Source organism: Pristiophorus japonicus, unplaced genomic scaffold, assembly GCF_044704955.1.
Source record: "Pristiophorus japonicus isolate sPriJap1 unplaced genomic scaffold, sPriJap1.hap1 HAP1_SCAFFOLD_141, whole genome shotgun sequence".
NCBI classification, from domain to species: Eukaryota; Metazoa; Chordata; class Chondrichthyes; family Pristiophoridae; genus Pristiophorus; species Pristiophorus japonicus.
In genome coordinates this window covers 1619621-1634965 of record NW_027251082.1, presented here as the reverse complement: position 1 = coordinate 1634965, position 15345 = coordinate 1619621, and positions in this window count along the sequence as shown.

The window sequence follows — 15345 nt, the reverse complement described above, 5'->3', positions numbered from 1 at the left end:
CAACGACAAACTGAGAGAAGCTTATGAGAGATCAGCCAGAAGCAGTCTGTGCTGGAGGTGTGGGGGTGGGCACTCGGCAAGGGGATGTCGATTTCAGCAGGCTGTTTGCAGGAACTGTGAATATACAGGGCATTTGGCCCGCACCTGCAAAAAAATGGCAGCTCGGCTGGTATACGAATCAGATGGGTCGGAAAGCGGACCAGAAGATGGTGGGGATAGTACCCAGGACACCGATGTACAGCGGGTCAACACGATCAATGGCCGCTGCTCCTACAACAGAACACCTCCTATAATGATGAGGGTCCTACTCAATGGGATACCTGTCAACATGGAGCTGGATACGGGAGCGAGTCAATCTCTCATGGGCACTCAACAATTTGAACAACTGTGGCCGCATAAAAGAGACAGACCAAAACTCACAAGGGTGAATACCAAACTAAGGATCTATACCAAAGAAATCGTACCAGTCCTCGGCAGCGCCATGCTCTCGGTCACACACAAAGGGACAGTGAACCGACTTCCCCTGTGGATTGTCCCCGGAGACCCCCCAGCACTGCTGGGGAGAAGCTGGCTGGCAAAACTAAACTGGAAATGGGATGATGTCCATGCCATGTCATTAGAGGAACGGACCTCCTGCTCAACAGTTATAAAGCGATTTGAACATCTCTTTCAGCCAGGGGTGGGCACTTTCAAAGGGGCCAAAGTCAAAATCTACATCACACAGGATGCTAGACCGGTCCATCACAAGGCCAGAGCTGTACCCTATGTGATGAGGGAAAAGATTGAACACGAACTAGACAGGCTTCTGCGGGAAGGCATTATATCACCTGTGGAATTTAGCGACTGGGCAAGTCCCATCGTCCCAGTCATGAAGCCTGATGGATCTGTACGAATCTGTGGGGACTATAAATCTACCATAAACAGAGTCTCCCGACAGGACCAGTACCCTCTGCCCAGAGCGGAGGACTTATTTGCCACATTGGCTGGAGGTAAACTTTTCTCAAAACTAGACCTCACATCTGCGTATATGACGCAAGAATTGACCGAGGAATCCAAGCTACTCACCACCATCAACACACATCGAGGCCTTTTCATGTACAATCGATGCCCATTCGGCATCAGGTCGGCAGCTGCCATATTCCAGCGCAACATGGAGAGTCTGCTCAAGTCCATCCCGGGGACAGTTGTGTTTCAAGACGACATACTTATCACGGGCAGGGACACCGACTCCCATCTCCGTAATTTGGAGGAAGTACTAAAGCGGTTGGATCGGGTAGGCCTACGAGTCAAGAAATCCAAGTGCCTGCTTCTCGCTCCCGAGGTTGAATTTTTGGGGAGAAGGATTGCCGCTGATGGAATCCGCCCAACAGAGTCCAAAACAGAAGCAATTCGCCTGGCACCCAGGCCCCGGAATGTCTCAGAACTGCACGCCTTTCTCGGGCTACTCAATTACTTTGGGAACTTTATGCAGAACTTAAGCACGTTGCTGGAACCTCTCCACGTGCTACTCAGGAAGGGGTGCGATTGGTTTTGGGGGGACGCCCAGGAACACGCCTTCAATAAGGCACGCAACCTTCTGTGTTCCAACAGTGTTTTGACTTTCTTTGACCCAGGTAAAAAGCTAGTTCTCACATGTGATGCATCAGCGTATGGGATCGGGTGCGTTTTGCAACATGTCAATAGTGCGGGCAAGTTATAACCCATAGCTTATGCCTCCAGGTCACTTTCGCGGGCGGAGCGCGGGTACGGAATGGTAGAGAAGGAGGCGCTCGCATGCGTGTACGGTGTCAAAAAGATGCACCAATACCTTTTCGGGGCCAAGTTCGCGTTAGAAACTGACCACAAGCCCCTCACGTCCCTCCTATCTGAGACCAAGGCAATAAACGCCAACGCCTCGGCGCGAATTCAACGGTGGGCACTTATGCTGGCGTCCTACGACTATACCATAAGGCACAGACCAGGCACAGACAACTGTGCCGACGCACTCAGCAGACTACCCCTGACGACCATGGAAGGGTCTGATGAACAGGACTGTGAGATAGTCATGGCAATCAATGCCTTTGAGTCCACAGGTTCGCCCATGACGGCTCGCCAAATCAGAGCCTGGACAGCCAGCGACCCCACATTATCCTTAGTAAAATGATGTGTCCTAACCGGTGACTGGGCAGAGGCTCGCGATGCCTGCCCCGAGGAATTAAAACCCTTTCATAGGCGCATGCATGAGCTGTCACTACAAGCAGACTGCCTGATGTGGGGCAGCCGAGTAGTTCATGCCTCTGCGAGGCAGAGAGGCATTTGTCCGGGAGCTCCACCGCGAGCACCCGGGGATCGTTCTCATGAAGGCCATAGGCAGATCCCACGTCTGGTGGCCTGGTATTTACGTGGACTTGGAGCTCTGCGTCTGAAGGTGCACCATTTGTGCCCAACTCAGCAATGCCCCCAGGGAGGCTCCACTGAGCCCCTGGCCCTGGCCTACCAAACCGTGGTCGCGGGTGCACGTAGACTATGTGGGCCCATTCATGGGCAAAATGTTCCTCGTAGTTGTAGATGCATTTTCAGAGTGGATCGAATGTACCATTTTAAACACGAGCACAACCTCCACCACTGTGGAGAGCCTCGCAACCATGTTTGCAATGCACGGAATCCCTGACATATTGGTCAGTGACAATGGTCCGTGCTTCACCAGCACAGAATTCCAAGACTTTATAATTGACCACGGCATAAATCACGTCAAGACGGCACCGTTCAAGCCGGCCTCCAATGGCCAGGTGGAGAGAGCAGTGCAAATCATTAAACAAGGCATGCTTAAAATCCAAGGTCCCACGCTGCAGGGCCGCCTGCCGCGACGGCTGTTGGCATACAGATCTCGTCCCCCCCCCTCCTCCGCGCAACTGTTGATGAAAAGGAATTTAAAAACAAGGCTCCCATTAATCCTCCCAGACATGCACGAAATCGTTGAGGCAAAGCGCCATAAGCTGACTGAGTACCATGACAGAAATTTGAGGGGGAGATGGAATGAGATAGGGGACAAAGTGTTTGCACTAAACTATGACAGGGGTCCCAAATGGCTTGCAGGGACAGTAACGGGCAAGGAAGGAAACAGGCTACTGGTAGTACAAATGGACAATGGCAAAACCTGCCGGAGGCATGTAGACCAAGTCAAAAGCAGACTTACCAACAACACTGCGGAACCAGAGGCAGACGACAATGTGGAACTCGCACCACACCTGGTGGACAGACAGAGGGAACAATCTGAGGAAAGGGCAATCCCAACAGACAGCCCAGGCAAGTCGACAACAATCACACCAATCGAAACAGACAGCGCAGGCGAGATACCAGCAACCACACCCAAAGAAAAACAGACACCAAGGCAAACAACTGAACCATAACTCAGATGCTCCACGCGAGAGTGTAAACCACCTGAGAGACTGAACCTATAAAGAAAATATACCTTGGGTGATGTCAGGTATCTTACATTATTATATATAACTGTATCCTAACATGCTATATATGACTGTAATAAGATATGACCTGTAACCACCAGCATAACTTACCACCAGGGGTGCACTTGCAAGAGACAGGTATATAAGGACAGGTCTCAGGCAAGTGCAGCATTCCAGAGCTGTGAAATAAAGGTGCAGGTCCAGAGTGACCTTGACTTCACTACATGCCTCGTGTGAATCTGTACTGAGGGGACAGGACCTTACATATCCCTCTCCATGTCTCTCTCTCTCTCTCTCTCTCTCTCTCTCTCTCTCCCTCCAATGCAGGGAGACAGAGGGAAACAAAATGGAGACAGAAGCAAAAGACTGAAAGGAGATGAGGAAAAGTGGAGGGCAGAGAAACCCAAGGTAAAGAACAAAAAGGGCCAATGTACAGCAAAATTCTAAAGGGTCAAAGTGTAATAAAAAGGCAAGCATGAAAGCTCGGTGCCTCAATGCGAGGAGTATTCGGAACCCAGGAGAGGGCTCTGAGCTAGTTAGAATGGGTGAGAGCTCAGATGAACAGGACCCCAAGAAAGAATGCAAAAGGCAGGAGGCAACAGAGCAGAGTAGCACTGGGGTAAGTGTAAACCACAAGGTGACAGGAAGGGACAATATGTATGAATATAAAGGGGCTGCCGGAGGGGTCAAAACTAAAAATCATGGTTTAAAAACTAGGATTAAAACACTCGACCTAAACGCACGCAGCATTCGAAATAAAGTAAATGAGTTGACGGCACAAATCATTACAAATGGATATGATTTGGTGGCCATTACAGAAACGTGGTTGCAGGGTGGCCAGGACTGGAAATTAAACATACAGGGGTATCTGATGATTCGGAAAGATAGACAAGAAGGGAAAGGAGGTGGGGTAGCTCTGTTAATAAAGGATGATATCAGGACAGTTGAGAGAGACGATATTGGCTCCAATGAACAAAATGTTGAATCATTGTGGGTGGAGATTAGAGATAGTAAGGGGAAAAAGTCACTGGTGGGTATAGTTTATCGACCCCAAATAATAACTTCACGGTGGGGCGGGCAATAATCAAGGGAATAATGGAGGCATGTGAAACAGGAACGGCAGTAATCATGGGGGATTTTAACCTACATATCGATTGGTCAAACCAAATCGCACGGGATAGCCTTGAGGAGGAATTCATAGAATGCATACGGGATTGTTTCTTAAAACAGTATGTTACAGAACCTACAAGGGAGCAAGCTATCTTAGATCTGGTCCTCTGTAATGAGACAGGAATAATAAACAATCTCCTGGTAAAAGATCCTCTCGGAATGAGTGATCACAGTATGGTTGAATTTGTAATACAGATTGAGGGTGAGGAAGTAGTGTCTCAAACGAGCGTACTATGCTTAAACAAAGGGGACTACAGTGGGATGAGAGCAGAGTTGGCTAAAGTAGACTGGAAACACAGACTAAACGGTGGCACAATTGAGGAACAGTGGAGGACTTTTAAGGAGCTCTTTCATAGTGCTCAACAAAAATATATTCCAGTCAAAAAGAAGGGCGGTAAGAGAAGGGATAACCAGCCATGTATAACCAAGGAAATAAAGGAGAGTATCAAATTAAAAATCAATGCGTATAAGGTGGCCAAGGTTAGTGGGAAAATAGAAGATTGGGAAAATTTTAAAGGACAGCAAAGAATGACTAAGAAAGCAATAAAGAAAGGAAAGATAGATTGCAAAAGTAAACTTGTGCAAAACATAAAAACAGATAATAAAAGCTTTTACCGATATATAAAACGGAAAAGAGTGACGAGAAGATGAGAAGGGGGATTTAATAATGGGAAATGTGGAAATGGCTGAGACCTTAAACAATTATTTTGCTTCGGTCTTCACAGTGGAAGACACAAAAACCATGCCAAAAATTGCTGGTCACGGGAATGTGGGAAGGGAGGACCTTGAGACAATCACTATCACTAGCGGGGTAGTGCTGGACAGGCTAATGGGACTCAAGGTAAACAAGTCCCCTGGTCCAGATGAAATGCATCCCAGGGTATTAAAAGAGATGGCGGAAGTTATAGCAGATGCATTCGTTATAATCTACCAAAATTCTCTGGCCTCTGGGGAGGTACCAGCGGATTGGAAAGCAGCTAATGTAACGCCTCTGTTTAAAAAAGGGGGCAGACAAAAGGCAGGTAACTATAGGCCGGTTAGTTTAACATCTGTAGTGGGGAAAATGCTTGAAACTATCATTAAGGAAGAAATAGCGGGACATCTAGATAGGAATAGTGCAATCAAGCAGACGCAACATGGATTCATGAAGGGGAAATCATGTTTAACTAATTTACTGGAATTCTTTGAGGATATAACGAGCATGGTGGATAGAGGTGTACCGATGGATGTGGTGTATTTAGATTTCCAAAAGGCATTCGATAAGGTGCCACACAAAAGGTTACTGCAGAAGATAAAGGTGCGCGGAGTCAGAGGAAATGTATTAGCATGGATAGAGAATTGGCTGGCGAACAGAAAGCAGAGAGTCGGGATAAATGGGTCCTTTTCGGGTTGGAAATCGCTGGTTAGTGGTGTGCCACAGGGATTGGTGCTGGGACCACAACTGTTTACAATATACATAGATGAGCTGGAAGAGGGGACAGAGTGTAGTGTAACAAAATTTGCAGATGACACAAAGATTAGTGGGAAAGCGGGTTGTGTAGAGGACACAGAGAGGCTGCAAAGAGATTTAGATAGGTTAAGTGAATGGGCTAAGGTTTGGCAGATGGAATACAATGTCGGAAAATGTCATCCACCTTGGAAAAAAAAAACAGTAAAAGGGAATATTATTTGAATGGGGAGAAATTACAACATGCTGCGGTGCAGAGGGACCTGGGGGTCCTTGTGCATGAAACTCTTTTAGAGTCTACCTATAAAACATAAAACATTAAACCGTGCCACCCGACCTGGATCACACACCAGATAATTACAAGGCCCTTTTTTTTCTTTTTTTTTTGTGTTTTTCGTTTTTTTGGGGTTTTTTTTGGGCACTAAAATCACCTTTTTTCCCCAGTGCCCCCTATAAAAGGGAAGGGGGACACTAAAAACACCGACAATTAAAACAAATTAAACTTTAAAACGTAAAATCAAATTAAAATTTGGTTGCCGGGCGTGATGATGCACTCCAGTCCCTCCGGTGCCCACCTCTCGCGGAAGGCCGCAAGCGTACCGGTGGACACCGCGTGCTCCATCTCCAAGGACACCCTGGACCGGATGTAAGAGTGGAAGAGAGGCAGGCAGTCAGGTTGAACGACCCCCTCGACCGCCCGCTGCCTGGACCGGCTGATGGCACCCTTGGCCGTGCCCAGGAGCAGTCCTACGAGGAGGCCCTCGGACCTACCCGCTCCCCTCCGCACAGGGTGCCCAAAGATCAGGAGAGTGGGACTGAAGTGCAGCCAGAATTTCAGGAGCAGCCCCTTCAAATAATGGAACAGGGGCTGCAACCTTGTGCACTCCATAAAAACATGGAACACGGACTCCTCCAGACCGCAGAAATTGCAGGCGGCCTGGGAGTCCGTGAACCGGCTTAGAAATTTGTTGCACGGCACTGCTCCGTGCACCACCCTCCAGGCCAAGTCCCCGACGAATAGTGGGAGGACCCCTGCGTAGAGTGCCCTCCATCGGGGACCCCCGCCTCCTCCGGACGGCAAGATGGTACGCCATGGCGTGTCCGGACGGCCGGCGAGGATGGCAAAGTTGAGGGTGTGCAGGAGCAGCCCGTACAGGAAACCCCTCCGCGCGGAACTGAAAGGCACGGAGGGGATTTCCCCGAGGCGGCTCAAGTTGTGAGGCGCCGGCCCCCGAGGGAGGTTCCGGGGTTTGGCGCCGATGAGGAATTCCGTCCGGACGGGGGTCAGTTCGGACGGGATCTCCCCACATGCTTGAGCCTCCTCGATGCACCTAACGGGGTCAGGGCCCAGAGCTGTTTTTAGCGACTCGATGGCATCGGCCGCGTGGCGGATGTCGGCATAATTTAGGCGCCGCGCCAGTGTGTCTGGCGCCATCCAGCCCGCTCCTCCGCCATCGAGCAGGTCCCTGACCCTGGTCACCTCACCAGCCACAGCCCTCTCTTCCGACCGCCACATAAAACCTCGGTCGTGGAGGTACAGATTCCCGAGCAGCGGCTCCTGCAGGACGGCCGCCACTCCAGCCGGTGGAGAGCTGCGCTTGGTGGAGACTTTGTTCCAGACCCTGATGAGGTCCCTGTAAAAGACAGGCAGCTCCCGGAGGGCGGTCCTGGCACCCCCCAAGTTCACAAACAGGAGCTGCGTGTCATAATTGAGGTCGAGCTGCTGGCGGAAGAAATACGTCGCCAGAGCACACCACCTAGGAGGGGGCTCGACGTAAAAGTATCTCTGCAGGGTCTGAAGACGGAAAGTCGCGAGCTGGGCGCTGACGCACACCAACGACTGACCGCCCTCCTCAAGCGGGAGACTCAAGACCGCAGCAGAGACCCAGTGCTTCCTGTTGTTCCAGAAGAAGTCCACCAGCTTCTTCTGTATCTTGGCGACAAACGCAGGGGGAGGGGTCAAAGTGACCAGCCGGTACCACAAAATTGCGGCCACCAGCTGGTTTATGACTAGCGCTCGACCCCTGTAGGACAGCACTCGGAGCAGTCCTGTCCAGCGCCCTAGGCGAGCGGCGACCTTGGCCTCCAGCTCCTGCCAGTTCGCCGGCCAGGCTCCCTCGTCGGGGCTAAGGTAGACTCCCAGATAGAGGAGATGGGTCGTGCTCCAGGCAAAAGGCCTGAGCTCCTCCGGCAGGGAGTCCACCCGCCACTGACCCACCAGGAGTCCGGAACATTTCTCCCAGTTGATCCTGGCGGAGGACGCGGCCGAGTAAATCTCCTGGCACTCACGCATTCTCCGCAGGTCAGCAGGATCCTCTACCGCGAGGAGCACGTCATCGACCTCCACGCCCGGCCCTTGCAGAGCCAGTCCCTTCAACCTCGTCCGCAAGAGGCGCAGGAAAGGCTCCACGCAAACGGCGTATAACTGGCCGGACATGGGGCATCCCTGGCGCACCCCTCTCCTAAAGCGAAGGGGCGCCGTCAAGGACCCATTAACCTTAATCAGACACTCCGCGGTGGCGTACAAAAGTCGGATCCGGGCGACGAAATGCGTCCTGAACCCGAAAGCGCGCAGCGTTCCGAGCAGATAGTCGTGATCCACCCTGTCGAACGCCTTCTCTTGGTCGAGGGATAGGAAGGCGACCGACAGACCAGCCTCCTGGGAACAATGGATGAGGTCCCGGACCAGATGGATGTTATCGTGGATTGTCCGGCCCGGGACCGTGTAGGACTGGTCGGGGTGGATCATGTGGTCCAGCACGGCGCCAAGGCGAGCAGACATCGCCCTGGCGAAGATTTTGTAGTCCGTGCTGAGGAGGGAGACCGGGCGCCAGTTCTTAAGGAGGCGGAGATCGCCCTTCTTAGGCAGCAGGACGATGACTGCCCTGCGCCAAGAGAGGGGCATCTCCCCGGTCGCCAGACTTTCCCCCAGGACCCGCGCGTAGTCGCTCCCCAGGACGTCCCAGAACGCCCTGTGGAACTCCATGGTCAGCCCGTCCAGCCCCGGGGATTTTCCCCTCGAGAGCCGGGCGAGGGCACCGGTCAGCTCCGCCAGGCTTAGCGGAGCTTCCAGATTTTCGGCGCCCTCCGGGCTGACCTTCGGCAGGTCCTCCCACAAAACTCTACGCGCTTCCTCGCTGGACGGATCCGGAGAGAACAGAGCCCCGTAATATTCACGGACCCTGTTGTTGACGCCCTCCGGATCCGAGACGAGAGAGCCGTCGTCGGCCAGCAGCGTCAAGAGCTGCTTACGGACACTCTGCCTTTTTTCCAGCGAGTAGAAGAAGGGGGAGCCGCGGTCCAGATCCCGCAGGAACCGGATCCGTGACCTCACGAACGCGCCTCGGGACCCGACGAGCTGCAGGTCCTTCAGCGCGGCCTTCTTCGCTTCGTACACCATCCGCAGGGCCCGGTCCTGGACGACTTGACCGAGACGAGACTCCAGGTCGAGCACCTCTTTTTCTAGGCGCCCGACTCTGGCCGCCCGCCTCTTGGTCGACCCCCTCGCGTACTCTTGACAGAAGACGCGGACGTGAGCCTTGCCCACGTCCCACCATAGCCTCAAGGAGGGGAAGCCCCCCTGCTTCCTTCTCCAGTCGGACCAGAATCGACGGAACGAGTCCTGGAACCGCACGTCCTCCAGCAGCCGGTTGTTAAAGTGCCAGTACGCGGACCCCGTCCTCGCGCGGAGCGAAGCGAGCTCCGCCCACACCAGGTGGTGGTCCGAACACGGCACCGGCCGCATGGAGGCCGCCGGGACGCAGGAAACGTACGCCCGAGACACGTAAAGGCGGTCGACTCTGGACCATCCAACTCCAGGCCTCACCCAAGTAAAGGCGCTGGAGTCGGGGTGGAGATTTCGCCAGACGTCCACCAAGTCGAAGGACCCGACCAGGTCCCTCAACTTCTCCATCGCCGTCATGCACTGCGGGGCACCGGAGCGGTCCCTCGCCTCGAGGGTGCAGTTAAAATCCCCCCCGAGGACAATGCAGTCGCCGACGTCGACGGAGCCAAGAAGAGCGGACACCTCTTCAAAGAAGCGTGTTTGCTGCGGGCCGGGATGAGGGGCGTACACGTTCACGAGATGGAGCGGCACGTCCCCCAGGCGAACCGTTACGTGCAGCAAGCGGCCTGGCATGGGCTCCTCGACCCCCAAGATCTCCGGCTGAAAATGCGGGCCCAGCAAGATGGCCACTCCACTAGAAATGGCGGTGAGGTGGCTCATGCGGACCTCTCCTTGCCATTCCAGGAGCCACGTGGCTTCGTCTCCCGGAACGGTGTGGGTTTCTTGCAGGAAGCACACCGCATATTTCCCCTCCCGCAGGAGCGAAAAATTGTCACATCTACGGCGTGCCCCTCTGCCGCCGTTGATGTTGAGGCTGGCTATGGTTATCTTCATGGTAAAAGCATAGTGCAACCTCTACCTTAACCTATTGTGGGGGAGGGAGCGGAGTCTTTTGTTGAAGTCCGCTCCCTCCGCAGCCCAGCGAGGAGTCCCTCGAGCTCGCGCAGCTCAAGGTGTTGCTCCTTTGTCAAGGGCCCGCCCGCGGCCAAGGTTTTAACGGCGGCGCGGACGGACCCCTTGATCAGCTCCGGCTCGGACCATTTTTCCAGGGCCAGTCGGGCTTGGTCGCGGCGACCCCGGCTCTGGGCCAAAAAGTCCCGGAGTTCCTTTGCAGGAATGAGGAGGGCCTCAGCGGCGGCCGCGAGCAGATCCACCGCCTCACTGGCGGTGGTCTCTAGGTCTTCACCCGCGTCCCCCACCGAGTCCCCGTCCTCCTCCGGGAGGTGGCCACCAGCAGCCGGCCCATCGACCGCACAAGGTACGGCAAATGAACCGGCCGCTCCAACCGGCCCTGGCTCTGCCCCGATCCCACCCCCAGGATCGTCGGCAGAGGAGTCCCCACTGGGCTCTTTTAAAAATGGTGCTGGGTCGGGAAATGACAGCGGAAGGGGTTCCCCCTCCGCCCCAGGAACCGGAGAACACGGAGAGACCCGGCCATAGGAAATCCCCAGGCTCCCCAAGTGCTCCAGCTCCAAAGTAAGGGGCGAGGGTGGGTGTTCCTCCCCCTCCCCGCTGCCACCCCCCGGCCCAGCATCTACAGTTTCATTAAAATCAGTTTGTGTTTCTGCCGGGTCGAGCGACTCCCGGGGGAAGTTGGGTATTGGCTGGGCGGGCTCAGGTTCGGCCTTTTCGGCCTCGCCCGCCTCAGTCCCCGGGACGCCCGGCCCGGCGGCAATGCATTCCTCCGCGGTCCCCACGCCCCCCACGACAGGCAGATCTTCCACTCCATCCCCAGGAGGCAGCGGCTGGGCAGCCTCGACTGCCTCACCCTCCCCGGGGACAGACTCTTCGCGCCTACGGCGCTGCTTGGGGGCGCTGGTGGGGGACGCGGGACACGCGGCGGGCACCGACTCCTCCGCGGAGGGATGTTGTTCCCCCTCCGCCTCATCGGAGCCGCGCCTCCTTTTGTTCCTGGGGGCGCGCGGAGGCAGGGAGACCCCCATGTCTGCCGAGGCCTCCCGCTCCGCCCCCCCCTTTTCCTTTCCTTTCCCGCGCCCGGGCCCCTCTGCGGTATTGGTCAAGGGCTCGGGCACGGGCTCGGGGCACCCCGCGCTCGCCGGTGACGGGGTTGGGCTGAGCGCGGTGGTCAAACTTTCTGGCGCACTGAGGGGACCCGCCTCGAGATGTTTCTCCTTGTTCCGCGCCTTCCTTCCGGTCGGACGCTCTTCCTCCCCCCCGCCGGAGGCCGTGAAAACAAAGGCCCCCGACGATGCCCGCGCACCTACGGCTCCCGGCACGCGGACGCAACTAGGGGGAGGGGTGGCGGCGGCGCCAGCCTTGGCCGCCTTCGGTGGTTTGGCGGCCTTGGAGGCGGGGCAGTTCTTACGAACGTGCCCCACCTCCCTGCAGGCATGGCACCGCACGCCGTCCGACGTCCAGAAGACGCGGTAGGCAGTCCCCTCGTGCACCACATTAAAGTTCCCCTCCGTCGTGTCCTCCCGCGCCAGCCGGACAAAGAGCTGGCGGCGGAAGGAGAACACGTGGCGCAGGCTGCTCTCCCTGAGGCCGAGCGGTATGGGGTTGATCCCCGACCTTACCTCCCCCAGTTGGTGTAGGTGAGGGAGGAGGAGCTCAGCGGGAACAAAGGGCGGGACGTTTGAAATGATGACCCTCTGCGCGGTGGCCTCGAGAGGGTCCACCGGCAGGAACGTCCCGCCCACCGTGAGCCCCCTTTCGAGGGCCAGGGACACCGCCCGCTCCGACCCCAGGAAGAACACGGCCTTCCCAGACATCTTGGAGGCTGCGACAATGGCCGAGGGGCCGACTACCCCAGCCATCGCCCGCACGCACTCCTCGATGGTCATTGTGGGGTGAGTGTAGCTCTTGACCCCGTGTTTCTTTGTTATAAGTCTGAATGGTGGCAGGGCAGCGGGTGGCGCAGGAGGTGCCGTGGAAGCGGTTGCCACCTGCGCATATGTCTTCGCTGGCCCTGCCACCGGCGTGGATGGGGTCGCCATCACGGGGTCCCTTTAAGGGCTACACGAACCGCAAAGTCACAGGCCTTAATGGTCTTAATTGGCCTCTTATAGTAAGACTGAGCAGAGGAGCTCTTAACGAGGCACCTCTCCCCTAGTTGGCAATTGGGGAGGGGCCTTGCTCCCTTTGCTCAGTTGTCTCAATTGTTTTTTCTCAATTAATTTGGGAGAAAAAGGGCTCTCAGAGAGAGAGGGGAGAAACAGAGAGTAACAGAGAAAGAGAGAGGGGGGTGGGAAGGGGGGGGGCAGGTCTCCCCTCGCAGCTGTGGGTGGGTGCACTCCCCAGATGTCAAAACACACAATAGTCTTTGGGGTGGTCTTCGGGTGAGGGGAGAAGATGTCTTCACCTGGGGCAGCTAGAGCCACCAGGCACACACTCCTAACGATGTTTAAAGAGGTGGTAAATAAAATCTTCAGCCTGGTAGCTCCAGCTATCCTAGGCAATTGGGGGGGGGTCAATTGTGTGTGGGGCCTAGTTGTAAGCAAGGCCCCCACACACACTTCCACCCACACACACCCCCCGCGATGTTCCGGCCCTCAGTGGTCTTCTTTCCTCCCCCCACCGATACAGCAAAGTCTTTCCGGGGAAATGCACCAACACCCACCTGTAGAATGTTGTAGACTCTCCCTCCTTCCAAACAGGTTGTTGTTTTTTCCCCCTCTCTCCAACTCTCTGTAGTTGTAATAAATGTTAAAATGTTTCTGTGCTCCTCCTCTCCCTCCGGATGTTGAATGGGTAGCAAGCTAGCCCTTTCCTCCTCTTCCTGGGCTGGTCTCAGGGCTCACTCCAGGCCTTCCAAACAGGAGCTAAGGTTGGTAGCTCCTCTCCTCACTGCAGCTCAGCTCCAACTGAGCAGGACACGCCTCCACTGCTCCACAATTGGTCCTTGTGCATGAAACTCTTTTAGAAAACTCTTTTGAGTTTACCTGAAAAACATAAACATTAAACCGTGCCACCCGCCTGGGTGACACAGCAGACATTTTCAAGGTCCCTTTTTTTTTCCTTTTTTTGTGTTTTTTTTTTCTTTGTTTTTTTTTGATCGCTAAAATCACATTTTTCCAAGTGCCCCCTATAAAAGGAGAGGGGGACACTAAAAGCACCGGCAATTAAAACAAATTAAACTCTAAAAATCCCAAAAAGTTAGTTTGCAGGTGCAGCAGGTAATCAGGAAGGCAAATGGGATGTTGGCCTTCATTGCGAGAGGGATGGAGTACAAAAGCAGGGAGGTCCTGCTGCAACTGTATAGGGTATTGGTGAGGTCGCACCTGGAGTACTGCATGCAGTTTTGGTCACCTTACTTAAGGAAGGATATACTGGCTTTGGAGGGGGTACAGAGACAATTCACGAGGCTGATTCCGGAGATGAGGGGGTTACCTTATGATGATAGATTGAGTAGACTGGGTCTTTACTCGTTGGAGTTCAGAAGGATGAGGGGTGATCTTTTCGAAACATTTAAAATAATAAAAGGGATAGACAAGATAGAGGCAGAGAGGTTGTTTCTACTGGTCGGGGAGACTAGAACTAGGGGGCACAGCCTCAAAATACAGGGGAGCCAATTTAAAACCGAGTTGAGAAGGAATTTCTTCTCCCAGAGGGTTGTGAATCTGTGGAATTCTCTGCCCAAGGAAGCAGTTGAGGCTAGCTCATTGAATGTATTCAAATCACAGATAGATAGATTTTTAACCAATAAGGGAATTAAGGGTTACCGAGAGAGGGCGGGTAAGTGGTGCTGAGTCCACGGCCAGATCAGCCATGATCTTGTTGAATGGCGGAGCAGGCTCAAGGGGCTAGATGGCCTACTCCTGTTCCTAATTCTGATGTTATGTTCTTATGTGACCCCTTTGTACTCGCTGTAAGTACAGACACACTCTGTAACTCCCTGTTTACTCCCTGTAAGTACTGACCCACTGTGTGACTCTCGCTGAGTAGTCTCTTTAAGTACTGACCCACTCTGTGATTCCCCCTGTGTCGTCTCTGTAAGTATTGACCCAATCTGTGACTCCGCCTGTGTAGTCTCTGTAAGTACAGACCCACTCTGTGACTCCCTGTTTACTCGCTGTAAGTACAGACCCACTCGGTGACTCCCTGTTTACTCCCTGTAAGTACTGACCCACTCTGTGACTCCCCCTGTGTAGTCTCTGTAAGTACAGACCCACTCTGTGATTCCCCCTGTGTAGTCTCTGTAAGTACTGACCCACTCTGTGATTCCCCCTATGTCGTCTCTGTAAGTACTGACCCACTCTGTGATTCCCCCTGTGTAGTCTCTGTAAGTACTGACCCACTCTGTGATTCCCCCTGTGTAGTCTCTGTCAGTACTGACCCACTCTGTGATTCCTGTGTCGTCTCTGTAAGTACTGACCCACTCTGACTCTCCCTGTGTAGTCTCGAAGTGCTGACCCACTCTGTGATTCCCTCTGTGTAGTCTCTAAGTACTGACCCTCTCTGTGACTCCCCCTGTGTAGTCTCTGTAAGTACTGACCCACTCTGTGATTCCCCCCTGTGTAGTCTCTGTCAGTACTGACCCACTCTGTGATTCCCCTGTGTAGTCTCTGTAAGTACTGACCCACTCTGTGATTCCCCCTGTGTAGTCTCTGTAAGTACTGACCCACTCTGTGACTCCCCCTGTGTAGCCTCTGTAAGTACTGACCCAGTCTGTGACTCCCCCTGTGTAGTCTCTGTAAGTACTGACCCACTCTGTGATTCCCCCTGTGTAGTCTCTGATAGCAATGGGAGTGTGAGGGGTA